At 40.4% G+C, this 12,500-nt stretch overlaps 1 protein-coding gene across 1 annotated transcript in view; it reads right to left on the bottom strand.

The window, feature by feature from the left end:
• The window catches only part of LOC121305934 (zinc finger protein OZF-like), a 73,574-nt gene that overhangs the window by 5,651 nt on the left and 55,423 nt on the right, over positions 1-12,500 (bottom strand). The window lies entirely within an intron of this gene.

The following is a 12,500-nucleotide window of genomic DNA, read 5'->3' as shown; positions in this document are numbered from 1 at the left end:
GAGACTGCAAAGCAGCGTCCCGAGAGACTGTGAACCACTTCAAGCAGCACTGCGGGAAACTGGCTTAGTTTAGACATCATTTCGCAGAGGAAACGTATTCCCCTCGGTTCACCAGAGTACCAGCAGGGTCTAGTGTTCAGGATCTGCGGAGGAGCTGTCTGAGGGGGTGCAGGTAAAAGGCTGTTACATCCGGAGGGCATTGTGACAAATATTTTTAAAGCTCCGCACCGGACAGCTGGGGGTCTCGGTGTTAAACTGGAGACTTGAACACAGATCGGTAGTTAAACTTCTTGCAGTGGCACAACATTCCCTCTGAATGTTGTCGGAGTTTTCTAAACTTATTTCCTTAAAATTAATGTCAATATTTTTTCTGTTCATTAAGCCAGTCTTTACACACATTAGCAGCCCACGTTGTAGTCTTTTTAGGGTCCCCCCCCCCCCCATCTGTTTTCTTCCATTTCATTTAGCTGTGCCTCATGTCACCTTGTGTGTCTACTGGTGACAGTTTCTGTAGCACCGTCAGGTGGATTACTGTCTCTGCTAGGAAAGCTGATGCTGTATCAGTTCTCTAGAGATTCATCCGCAAATATATTAGAGAAAATGGGCGGAAGGTCACTCATTTTGTGGCAGTGGGTTTTATGGCTAATAAATAAATAAAACGGCAGCTTGTCACAGAATTGTGTCACAGAATTTTTATAATGTTGTGCACATATTGATTTATACAGTGATTCAGTATGCAAGCCGTGTGTACATGCCACACAGCTCATGTGACGCTGTTATTTTTGCAAGCCTTTTTATAAATATATCTATTGTTTAAAGTCGATTTTACAACCAGCTCAAAAAGGGAGGGTAAAACACCACCAATATGCTTGAAAAGTTTTGCATGTGGTCGTACAGGCAGGCACAACAAACCCTGTGAACGGGCTAGCATTTGGTTGAATACTTTTTGAGATAAAAGTTTTAAATGCCTCAGATGCTTTTTATATACCTGTAACTCAAACGTATAGCAAAATAAGTAACCACGCTTGGCATACACACAGTTCCGGGGGTGTAGATGTGCAATGGGGTATTAATAATTTTTTTGGGGGGGGGGTCCTAGTTTTACAGAAATTGAACCCTAAAGATAACGGTCGGATGTCGCTGCTGTCTGACGTCATTGCTAGGCAGAGGGACTTGCGACCGTACCACTGCACTGAACAGGGAGACATGGAATATATAGTTCAGCACACACGGGTCACCTCTGTGTTTCTGTCTGGATTAAAACTGGCAATCAGGGATAATGTTTTTGTGTGTGTGTGTGTGTGTGTGTGTGTTTGTGGCTTCAACACTGGGGAAACTAATTAATTTAGGAAATACGATTTTAATTTCCTCCCCTCTTTTGTTTGGTACGGTCGGGAGTTCAATGATACCGTTCCATTCCTCCTTATGTTTCTAAGCAAGGGATTTAGGTGAGCTTCCTAATAAAAGCTTAAAAAAAAGTAAAAAGTAAAATAAAATAAAAATAATAAAAGTTTTAATTCATCTTTATTAGTGTAATGAGTGTCTTAATAAAGATTTTAAACCTCATACACACTTGTTTGTTACAGTACTGGTGAGTGGGGGGCAGTTTGAATGTCAGGTTATTGTGAGGGTGTTTATACCGTCCATCGCTTACTGCTGGTGGATCACGTGAACACAAACGCGCCCGTTCGAAGCGGTGGCGACTGTAGCGCTATTATCAGCATACAGCTACATAATCAGTGTTTTAATGCAAACTGGCAATGCGAAGCTCTAATTTGATGCATCGATTCACCAATATGTAGGCTACTCAAAGATCGGGAAGTTTTAGGATGGATGATCAATAAATCAATACAATGATTAGTTGTTGCAACGCTATCAATTTCCTAATTAAAGAAAATGAAATCCAGTTGTGGTGTAAAAGCATGCGTTGTTAGATCTGGATTTTAATAAGGACACTGGCAAAGTATGCAGAACCTACACCAGACACTCGAGAGACAGCCAAGGCAATGCCCCTTCCCCTCTTTCATTAAAGACACCCTCTATAGATGTGCATTCCAGCTTCACTCGCCTCTCTCAGTGATGCTAGAAGGTGGCGTTTCCTCCTGCAGGATCCGCTCATTGGCCTGGTCGCACCCCAGCTCAGTCACTTCCTCCTTGATCTCAACAGTCCTGTCTGCAGAAACAACCCATCGAATAGGAAGCTCTGGGCTGACGTGAGCTGCTTCCATCTCAGAAACTTCCTGTGAGTGAGGCTGATCCGTTCTCACTGAAGAAAAGGAGACAGGATTGTTAGTTTGTCATTTCAGGTTGCATATCAAGAGCTTTTATTTGAATTTCCACAGCACTCACACTTTAGAAAACTATATTATGTATGAATCCAGTAGTATTTAAAATCACACATCAAGCCTTATTTGAAATGCTCTTGATATCTGCTGCACCTTTGCAATATGAATTCCTCTGTGTCCTGCAACAGACTGACGCAGCTTGCAAAAGGCATGCGTGTGGGGCTCTTCCACCCCTAAAACAACACAGGGACTCTTCTATTATACAACATTTATTACATTAGATAAACCTTTAACATCATGACACATACCTACATGCATGAGAAGTTATTATGAGGCATATCAAACAGGGTTGAATAGCCCCTCCTGCATTAGGATGGGTGAAGCAGGAGTCTGGTGATTCTGGTTCTATGGAGAGTTCTGCTCAGAGCGCTCTGTGCTGCTCTTGTTTTTTTTTAACTTGTTTTATAATTAACTACTAAAAATCAGTGAAGCACAATCTTTCAGTATTTGTTAGAAGTAATAAATCACAACACTCACACTTTGAGAGTTTTTTATTTGGCTTTGAAAATTACCATTCAGAAAATATAGTTTAAGCATTTTGAAACTGGTAAAAACTGGAATAAAAATATTAAATTTAGTCAAACACTAAATTTAGCCTAAGCACAGTTTGGCAATTGAAGAGGGCAAACCATGTGTAACCTAATTTTTCTTTTTTGCGAGTAGCATCTTCTATATTGGTCTCAAAACGCCACCTCAGTGAAAACGTGTCAGTGGGAAATATGCATTTGATTATTACTGATGTTTTATTTTTTGAACTGCCTGTTTTATCACGCGTAACAAAAAGGAAATATATAATACGCCACGCTTAGGGATGGAGTAATGATTAGTTGTAGTAATTTCCCCCCTCGTTTAAAGTCTGCATTTCAAATTTATAGCTTGTTTTGTTGCTGTGGGCCATTTGGCTGTTACTGTCTCAATGGCAGTGCGTTGCATTTATTCATTTTGAGAAAGGGAAACTCAGGAAAGAACAGACATGCAGCACTACCGCGTTGAAACGCTTTACAGCATGTTGATGCAGAGTCCTTACTGGCATGAGATGGGATGTGGGTGCGGTTCAGCTGGACGCACCATGTAAAGGATTTGAGAGCAAGAGAGCGCTTTGTCAGATTGTCCCTTTCTTCTTTATTTAAACATGGTTTCTGTTGTGGAACTGTTTATATATTAGTTATGCTGTTTCAGTAGTTGACCTCAACATAATACACACCGTAGGTTTTGTCGGTTTGAAAGTGCTGTTGAAAAAAAGTTACTTAAGTTTGTAATTAGAATAAAAACAAATTAATCACAAACCTTTTTGTCCCTAAGGATGATGTTATTAGAAGAATCGATAAAAATATCACACCGATAATCTAATCACTAGTATATAATAACAAATAACACAATCATAATTAAGCAAAAGCTAAATATCGTATGTATTTATTGCAGATCACAGCAGTGAATTGTGTTTTCTACGGTCATCACACCGAAACATGTTAAAACATAGAAAAAGCTCGGTTCAAAAAATCAGCTATTACCATTTAAGTATGTAACTGATAAATACAGAGAGAGCTACAGATAAAAGATCAAATCAGTTATATAAAAGATGTCTGTTTATCGAGCCACAAGCGGGACTAAAGGCTGGCAGCATTACCATGACAAAATAAAAAACAAACTAGACACTTGTCCAGAAATGCAAACAGAATGCGAATTATTAAAAACACACAATTGCTTGTTTTGTTTTTTTAAATGCTGTTAACACCACCTAATAAAACTACTTTGCTGTTAAACTGCTGAGCACGATGCCAGTTATTTGCAAATGTTAATGTAACAGCAAAGCCGGGACGATTTTGTCTGAAGACTCCTCCTCCCTGCCTGCATTGCATCTGGTACCCCTTCAACAACACACAGCGCTCTCTGAACATACAAATGCAATTACAACTCAAACTGCATCAGTGTGCATCAGTGTGCATCAGCTCAGAGTCCGTTTTGAAGTTGACAAGTGGTCAAAAAACTGAACAATGCATTTTTGCCATATGCCATCTTAATGGCGAGCTAAGCTTACCTCTCTGCTCTGTATTCTCCACTGTCCGCAAATTGTTGTTATCTCTTTCAAGCCTTCCGTTTCGTATCCAAACAGTCACTAATAACAACTAAAAACAATTCAGGCCATAAATAAATAAATATAAGCAGTCAAATCCGTTAACAGCTCCAAACAAACACAGCCACCCGCACCCTCTGAATTGCAAACCGCAGTGCGCAGGCGCGGCACCAAGCCGAGGCTCGAAACTGGCGCCATTCATAATAAAACCCAGCGTGGCCTGGAGCCAGCATGGCAAACTGCGCTGCCATGGCGTGGTGTTGGCTGCAGCCAGCAGCTCCCCAAACCCAGGCGGTGGGTGGAAATGCTTGGCTTGACCTCCGAGTGGAAGGAAGGACGGGATCGCGATGGGTCGGGAAGTGGAAGGTTATGAAACTGGATAACAGAGTTCGCCATGTTGGCTCTAACTGCGTTGGGTTTTACTGTGAAAAGTCCTGTTGTAGATCGCAAATGGCGCCAGTTTCGACTCTCTGCACTGTACTGTCTAGTCCAAAGCTGCTGCTGCTGGTAGGGGTCACTGTATTGCGGTTGATGCATTAACAGATTGAACTGTTTTTTTTTTTTTTTAATCTGAATGGTTTTAGTTAAAGTGACGGTTTAGATGTGAAACAGTCTTGAGATCGACTGAAGAGAGAAACAGCGACAGCTTACCCTGCAGAGAGACATAGCACCACTGCTTTGGCTATACTGGTAAAAAAAAAAATCAGTCATGCCAATAAACTTTGAAATTGAAATTGAATTGAAGGCACACAGGTCTGTAAACAAAACTTTTAGACATACTGCAGTACATTACCTGTCAATTTCAAAACTGAATTTCAAAACTGAACTGCACAAAAATGACATTTTAATTAAAAAATGTACAGATAAGTTTTTCATTATCTTAAGTGTCTATTATTTGAATAAGTCTTCAGGGTACAACAGACCGAATTATGGGACAGCAAACGTCAGCTCAATATTGTACAGCAACTGATGCATTTAGTTTGGATTGTACCTTTCTAGTTGTAAAAACGTCAAAGCAGTTTTCCACTGAATTACCCACACAAACAGTGACAGGCAGATCTGTGTATTTCTTCTTCGCAGTGATATAATGGGCAGTGTTTACAGCAGGGGTTGCTGTGTTCTGTGACCCGAGACATGCAGAGCGCTGTCCTGAGGACAGTACAGGACAGCACAAGTCATCGAGTCTCGTGTCATGTGCTGTCCTTACTCTGCTAAGTCTTGTGTCCTGTGCTGTCCTGACTGTGCTGAGTCTTGTGTCCTGTGCTGTCCTGACTGTGCCGAGTCTCGTGTCCTGTGGCAGTGCCCTGGCTCTCTCGTGAGTGTCTTGTGTATGTTCTGCATGCTTTGCCAGAGTCCTGACTCGAACGAAAAATCTTAGAACTTTCATTACTATAACTTAATTTCATTTTTGTTAATTATGGAATTAATCGTACATTTACTGCAATTGGAGATGGAAACTTTAAATGCAATGCTGAGAAGAACACTTAGCTGAAAATTTAACAAATAAAAATGAAGGGTTTAAAGTGTGCATTGATAAGTACAGGTTAACAGAATGCTGATCTGAGAGGATGCCTGTTGTGCTCTATTATAGCCTGTAGTAATTCACTTCTGGTTTACTATGAAACCTTACTGGACCTTGCAGAATCATACCAGACCCAACATCAAACGCATTCAAATAATGTATAATTAATATTTAAAACTAGTGGTGGGCAACGATAAGAAAATTGTATATTGATATTATGCACATATTTTAACATTGATATCGAAGTCTTCCAAAACAGAGATCTAATAACACAATTGCAATTAGTAAGAATACAAGGCCTAGTAGTTTCTTAACATCTACCGAGACCCGAGAGCAAAAACGACCAGAAATGACAATTTCAAACCACATTAATTAGGCTTTATTATTAACATACAGGTACAATTATACAGAGAAATTCCCTACTGCTAGAGTTTAGTGAAACTAAACCCTGGATAATTGCCGGTGTCAGTCCTCTCCTGAATTTTACAACTGTGCCGAGTTTCACATAAAGTTCCACATATAACCCAGAAACTCCACCCAGCCCACAATAGATACTGTACATTCTACAACCATCAAACTGCAGCACATTCTTCAGATGAGAGAGAGAGAGAGAGAGAGAGAGAGAGAGAGAGAGAGAGAGAGAGAGCGCGCGCACACACACACACACACACACAGGGATGGAAATACAACTGCTATTGCACAGCATTTTCACCCACTTGCCATATAGCAACCGTTACATGTATTGAACTAGTTCAGTTCCCTGCAAGAACAACTTAGCCAATGAAATGATTATTAAAAAGTATTATTACAGTGAAAATGTCAAAAGTAAGCGATGTTACAGTCCACACCTTGAAAGGGAAAGAACAGTGTTCCGACCTTTCACAATCACGAAATTAATAGCAAAATACAATATAGAAGAAATGATACATGTTAATGCTTATGACTGTTTTAATTTAAAAAATGAAAACCGCAGCTAAACAACACAGTTGAAAAGCTTAGCCCAGCAAGGGCATCAAACTTAAAAAATTGATCACAGTTGGTAACAAACAGTATGCTGAGGTGTGATGTCATCAGTTTTGTATTGCCCTTCGTTACTGTATTGCCTCTGTATGCATAGTTTACCGCCTGTGCTTTGGTTATTTGCATTTTCGCGTCACAAAATGCAGATATGGTTGTTCAGTACAGTGTTAACTATGTCTTATTACATATGGTATGAGTTATGCAATGAATTCCCAGTTTCTTTGTTTCGTCTTCTGCTGCACCCACCATGTATAGCCAACCAACGTGGCACCTCTGTGATCTTGAAGGCCCTTCGTTCTGCACAATTCGCTCAGATCACCTGCAGTCGTTGCCTTGTTGCTGGACTACACGTACGCTCCTGTTCAATACACACGGGGCATCTACAACGTTCTTATGCTGCCAAGGTGATGGCCCAGGTCTTAACCGTTATTCAAGTACACCCTACATTCCACCAGCGAGGGGCAAGTCATTCTGGGGTGCTGTGGCAAGCTGCAAGCCGAGGCAAATATATGTGTAGTTGCTCTCAAATCAAAACGCAAAAATCTCAGGATTTCTCGAAAAATTCTTGTAACAGTAATTTTATAAGACAGCAGATTATATATGCTCACGTAGACAGCCAGACGGCAGTTCTCCAAGGAATTGACAGGATTACAATGGATATTTGGTCAACACATATCTAGACTGCAAGAGCCGTATTCTATTCAAATACATCTGCTGTAAACTCAGTGGAGGTAGAGAGGACAAACTGGCTTTTATACAGATAAAAAATAGCATATTGTAGGTTAGATTAACAATAAAAGCATGTATTGCAATAAGCCATCATAATGGCGGCTCTTGGCGGTTCTAGGTAGAAGTGCGTAGAATTTATTTTTGCGACTCTGACTTTCAAACATCATCAGGGTACTTTATACACGGATTTAGGAAAAGTCAAGAATGTGCGGCAAACTTATTTTTAGCTTTGGTTTGTTTTCTTTATTAAAATCTTACACAAGGGCTACCATTGCTGGTACCTTAGTGGCAGACGCAGCATTGAATTAAATCTGCGCGCCTGTGTGGCGTGTCGATACCCAATGCTCTGTGTCTGCCTCATTATTATATCAGTGACCACCCACACATGTAGTTACAGATAAAAAGAATATATCGCAGTCAGAGCCTGTCAACAGCAAAACTATTATTTGAGGTGCGAGTTTCAGAATTGACCAAAGATTAGCACTGACTTCAAAGAGCTGGAGACTTGGTCACTAGTGGGGTGTTACATCTAATAATGCTAATTTTCAAACCAAGAGACATGCATGAGTGTGACAAAAAAATGATTCTTGGCGTTAGATGTCCCTCCCGTCCTGTGAGGGCGCTGTGTAAAGGGAACAGAGCTGCAGTACACTGAATCGTTGACCCGGAAGGGAAACGATGTGGCAGCCGCAGATTGGAGGAGCGGTTGCATTCGCTAGACAAGCGGTCATGGTTGGCGGTATATAACGGGGGCGTAGCGAGGTGATCTGGTCCTTTGTATGGGTACGCTAAACCCGGAAGGACCAGCAGAACCATGAATTTTGTTTGCTCAGTCTGTCTAAAACCTTTTGTTTGTTTGAGACTAGACTGCTAACACTTTGCTGTGTGTTCCCAGCCTCGTATTATTTATTGCTTGGTCATCAGACCACTGGATTATAATAGAAAGAAAGCATTTCACCCATACTTTGTTGTCTGTCTGCATCACTGGATTACTGCACATGCTGTACACCTACATACTAATTACCACTTTGCCACAATGAGACAAAAGTGGAATCTTGCAGATGCAATTCCAAACTATTTCATAGACTACTAATGTGATGCAACTATTTATCAAGCAAGTTTATTCTTTTGTTTTCAGTAAATATTTTGTATTTAGTCATATTTACTCCTGGTGTTTAGGTGTCCTCATGTGGCTGAAATTCTGTGAATTTTCTTGTGTCCTTCAATACCCAGTAACTGAACGATCTTCTTCCTAAATTCAGTGCAGGGTAGGGCTTCACTCTTTGGTGAATTTTATGTTGTCTTTTAAGGTTTGATAAGTGGCTGAAACGCTTAAGATATTCACTTCATTGATCAGATTTATTTTTTGTGAGTCCGCTGGTGCGTTTTCAAGGAAATTAAATATGGGAAACTCTTCTCACAAGCAGCACAGTGATAAGGTTTCTCTCCTGTGTGACTGCGCTGGTGTCTTTTAAGATTTTGTAACACTGTGAAACTGCTCCCACACTCAGAACAGTGATAAGGTTTCTCTCCTGTGTGAACGCGCTGGTGGATCTTAAGATTTTGTAACACTGCGAAACTCCTCCCACACTCCGTGCATTGATAAGGCCTCTCTCCTGTGTGACTGCGCTGGTGTCTTTTAAGATTTTGTATCTGCGTGAAACTCCTCCCACACTCAGAGCAGTGATAAGGTTTATCTCCTGTGTGAACGCGCTGGTGGATTTTAAGCTGTGAGCTACAATTGAAACTCTTCCCACAATCGGCACAGGGAAATAGAGTCCTTCCTGTGTAATTTCCTTTAGCAGCTAGAGAAAAAAAAAAGAGAAGAGACAAAGGTTATCGTACAGCATGCTAACACATTGGCTCTTCTGCAGGGCCTCCCCTCATAACTATGAACACAACAGTGAACTCTGATGAGAATACAGTCAAACCTGTTCAATCACTCCTGTTAATACCAGCCTGCTTTTATTATCATCATGCCATGCAGAATATAATGGGTGTCAATAAGGGCAAATGCTTGAGAATATCACTTTGATTATTAACACACCCTGGTTAATATCACTCACATTTACCAGCCACTGATTTCCACCCCTCTTAATATCACTGTGAGGAATACAAGTGTAAGATCAGGTTTACATGCAAGTGCTGTATTGAAATGTTTCTTCTGCTGACACTTAGCAACCCGACTGGATTTGGCATCACCCACTGATGAGACATGTGATCCCAGCACCACTATAAAGCTGTGGGAGCAGCACAACTGCAAACAGTCTACCAGAGACAGGGCAAGATCTAACAGCATTGGAAACAGGCATGATAGTGGGTGCACATCTAGCAGATGCCACAGCAGCAAGGACAGTAGTGTTGCAACTTGCAGGCCATTGGCATAGCAGTTAGGTTAAACTGAGCTGGAATGACCAAAAACGGTAATCTTCAGCAGAGGTCAACTGATATATCAGCTGGCTGATAATACGGGCCGATATTTGCCCTTTGAAAAAATGTCGTCATCGGCCTAAGCGCGGGAAGATATTAATTCTCATAATTATTCCTGGAAATTAGTTCATTTTCTCTTTGCATCAACTCTACAAAGAAAAAAAATACAGAGCTGCGATTGGTCGGTTTAGTCTACAAGCCAGCAGATAGGCAACCTTCCCACAATCCCTCTAAAACGATACTAAATACTGCTTCCGAACTGCATGGGATCGAGTACAAGAACAAACTTATCCATTATTCACAGAAGCAACGTGTGGATGGGACGAGGTAAGGAAATAATGATTTATTCCTTAATACCAACATTTCCTGTATTTCTGTGAGCACTCGAAGAACAAACAGAGCAACACTCGCCCGATAGGTTCAAATACATACCTTACTAGATTAAAATCATGAAAAAACGTCCGACGTTTTGGCCTTCGTCACTTCCAATATACATTCTTATACGCAAATGATAACGTTTCATTTTGAAAAAAACCAAAAAAACCTGTCTTTATTAATATGGGATGTAAGTGCCCCGTTTTCATTCCCAGAAGCATAAGAAATCTGTGCTTTATTATTATTATTATTATTATTATTATTATTAATAACAGCATCGCTTAGCTATCAGCATTTATTTATTTATATTGTTCTTATAAAAGGGACGCTATCAGATAACCTTAGCATAGGCTGCGATTTAACCCAGCGTTTTGCTTATGTGTTGAAAAAAAAACAAAAAAAAAGTTCACCGATATGTATTATTTTTAGATATATTTGTTTAAATATTATATATATATATATATATCTGGGAGATAATGTCCGTGCTTTAGCTAATCTTTTTAAGGGATAAATGCAACATCGTATTGTCTTTTGAGGTTCGGATTGGAGTTTAATTATTTTAGTCAAGAGCATATTGAATTGTATTCATTTTCTTATAAAAATCAAAATGCCACGTTTATTAATTTTTTAAATATGATCTTTACTTGTGGTAAACTTGATCGCTGGTCAGTAGCTGTACACTATGGATTTTATTAAGCGGTTGTATGAAACTAAAACTATGTTTCATTTGTCACAGTTTAAGACATTTTAAAGTCTAACGTAGAAAAAGGGCTTGCGTGTTGATTAATAAGAAGTACATTGAGACTGAAATACAGCGACTCTTGGTTGTAAATCACCCTTCAGTTCTTTCCCAGGGTTCAAGGCAAGTCGGCCAGCCAGGAAGGGGGCGAGACTCCGTTGCAATAACGCATTGACCCGGAAGGTAAACGACATGGCAGCCGCAGATTGGAGGGGTAACGTGTGACAGCATAAAAGGGTTCGGAGAACCGTAATCCGTTCCTTCGCATTGGTTTATTGCGAGTAGAACCGAGAAGGACAGCAAAAGCATACCAGAAATTGTCTTGTACGTTACTAGACAGCCAACACAGTACTGGAGCTGTCGCCAAGGGCCAGCGCTAAAACACTGCACCATTGTCACAAATATAAACTTATATCACCCACCACGAGCACTACTGCACCCCGGACCGGTGAGCGTGTTTGTATTCTTGCAGGGCGGATTTATTTAGGACAGTGTCTTTTCTTGTGTTATTTACCCCGTGCTGTACACACTGGTGTGTATCGCCAGGGAATTACTGTTCAGTCACCAGGCGGTTCTCTGAAATAGAATGTGTCAGATCTGTGGTACTGGCGTGTGTGCTTGAGCCCCGCTGTAAAGGAAAGACATTTTCATCTGTGTCTATCGGATGGCTTATGGAAGGAGCAAAGCGTGAAGCTGAAAGCTGGTAGTACAACCAAGCTGTACCAGCACCGAAAAAGAAGGCAACCCCAAAAAAGCACAAGAAAGAAGTTCATCCTGCAGGTTTGCTAGACAGTATGTACGACAATCTTCCTGGATCAAATCAAGCTGAAAGCTCCGAGGTGGTAGTTAAGCTAGAGGAACAGATTGAGCTGTACTTAAGTTCTATTACCACTGGCAAGAGAATTCCTCTGTGCACCGCCCTCTTCGGTTCCAACTGAAGATTTCTTCAGCACTGCTGGTAACATATATGACGACAAAAGAAGCAGTATGAAAGACGAGAATGCTGAAAAATACACCTTTCTGTATTACAATTCTGTAATTCTGTATGTAGTTTGGCAGAAGAATAACTGGGCTGAAATGTGACGTCTGTGGGGATTCTGTATATAGGTTATATTTAAGAAAACATTTAACTATTGTGTTTATCTTCTAGTTTTTAGTTAATTTGTGTGGTTCTTATTTATTTTTATTTTTTTTAAACAAAATTATTAAAACGTTCATATCGGCTATTGGCTGTGTGTTTTTTAAAATGTTGGTATCGGCCTGGAA

Source organism: Polyodon spathula, chromosome 45 (assembly GCF_017654505.1).
Source record: "Polyodon spathula isolate WHYD16114869_AA chromosome 45, ASM1765450v1, whole genome shotgun sequence".
Taxonomy (NCBI): domain Eukaryota; kingdom Metazoa; phylum Chordata; class Actinopteri; order Acipenseriformes; family Polyodontidae; genus Polyodon; species Polyodon spathula.
Note: the sequence above shows the minus strand (reverse complement) of the source record. Positions and strands in the feature narration are given on the sequence as shown.